This window comes from Microtus ochrogaster, chromosome 1, assembly GCF_000317375.1.
Source record: "Microtus ochrogaster isolate Prairie Vole_2 chromosome 1, MicOch1.0, whole genome shotgun sequence".
NCBI classification, from domain to species: Eukaryota; Metazoa; Chordata; class Mammalia; order Rodentia; family Cricetidae; genus Microtus; species Microtus ochrogaster.
This window is the reverse complement of record NC_022009.1, coordinates 101,143,655-101,145,574: the sequence shown is the minus strand read 5'-3', so window position 1 is coordinate 101,145,574 and position 1,920 is coordinate 101,143,655.

Sequence of the window (1,920 nt, the reverse complement as noted above, 5' to 3'; positions counted from 1 at the left end):
TTTTTTTTTTTTTTTGAGACAGGGTTTCAGGGTAGTTTTAGAGCCTGCCCTGGAACTAGCTTTTATAGACCAGGCTGGCCTCGAACTCACAGAGATCCGCCTGCTTCTGTCTCCCCGAGTGCTGGGATTAAAGGTGTTCACCACCACTGCCTGGCAGGAACCATTGTTAAATGGAGAAGAAAGCTGGGTATGGTGACTGACTCCTGCAACTCTGTATTCAGTCTACATAGCCAACGAGACTTGATCTCAAATACCAAAGTCTATATCATTCTGACATTATGTCACAGTTCACCTGCATTTCTCTCTCCCTCTCTCTCTTGAAGCAAGGTCTCAACATGCAGCCTATGGTAGCTTTAAACGCACTACAGTCTTCACTGGACTGCTGGGATCACAGGTGTGTTACTGTACCATGACCATGACTGCCCAAATCCCACCAGCTCCCCCCTCTCTCCCCCACCCAGGGTTTCACGTAGTTCACACTGGTAGGCTGGTTTGGGTGGAAATTTAAAATTTTTTACATCATTATGTATGGGTGTTTAGCCTTCATCGTGTCTGTGCACCACATATACATCTGATACTCAAGGAGGCCAGAAGATGGCATTGGATCCCCTGGGACTGGAGTTTGAGGTGGTTGTGAGCAGCCGTGTGGGTGCTGAGCACCCATCCTGGGTCCTCTGCAAGAGTAGCCAGTGCTCGTAATTGCTAAGACATTTCTCCAGCTTCCTGGTGGCATTTATTTATTTATTTATGTTTTTATTTGGGTGTGTGCATGGGTGTCTATGTGCATATATGTGTACATGGGGTGGGCTCTTACCTGAATGCATACGTATAGGTCAGCTTCAGGTATGTTCCCCTGTGCTCTCAATTTTGTGGTTTGAGAGAGTGTAGCGAGCTGCGTGGAATCACAACTGATGGAGATGTAAAATCAACTCCTGAGATGGCTAAGACCTGACCTATGCTATGATAACACAATGATTATCAGCTGCCTGCATATGCGTGAGCCTATGGGCAGTGCCCACCTGGCAATCCGGGATTGGCAGCCCATGCCTACTTAAGGGCTGGGAGAGGTTTGCCCGGAGAGAGAGAAAGTGAATAAAGGTCCTGGAATAAACTGCAGTGAGAAGAGCTCCGGTGGTCGCGTCATTCCTTGCGGGACGAGGTGGGACGTGAAGAGAGGATCTCTCACTGAACTTGGAGCTTGCGGTTTTAGCTAAACAGGCTGCCCAGCATCTCCTGATTACTGTTACTGCCTGTAGAGGTGGTTGTGAGCAGCCGTGTGGGTGCTGAGTGCCCATCCTGGGTCCTCTGCAAGAACAGCCAGTGCTCGTAATTGCTAAGACATCTCTCCAGCTTCCTGGTACGTGGTTTGAATAAAAATAGCCCTCATAGACCCATAGGGAATGGCACTGTAAGGAGACATGGCCATGTTTGAGGGGGTATGGCCTTATTGGAGGTAGTGTGTCACTAGGGGTGGGTTTTGGGGTCTCAAAAGGGGCTAGTCTCTTCCTGCTGCCTGCAGATTCAGATATATGTAGAACTCTGCTCCTTCTGCAGCTTCATGTCTGCCTGTGTGCCACCATGCTTCCTACTATGATGACAATGGACTACAACCCTTTACTGTAAGCCAGCCACAATCAATTGGTTTCCTTTGTAAGAGCTGCCATGGTCATGGTGTTTCTCCACAGCAGCAGAAACCCTAAGATACGCCCTCCCCAGCACTGGGGTTATGGGTCTGCCCTGCCGGCTTTTCACAGAGATGATGAGGAGTCCCCTCGGATCCTCAAGCTTGTGTAAGAAGCACAAGCCCTTTACACATTGGGCCATCACCCCGGTCCCCTGTGATACCATTTTGCAAGAAATTACAACTGGGGGAAATTGGGCAAAAGGTACTTGGGATCACTTTGTACTTCTTTCTTTCTT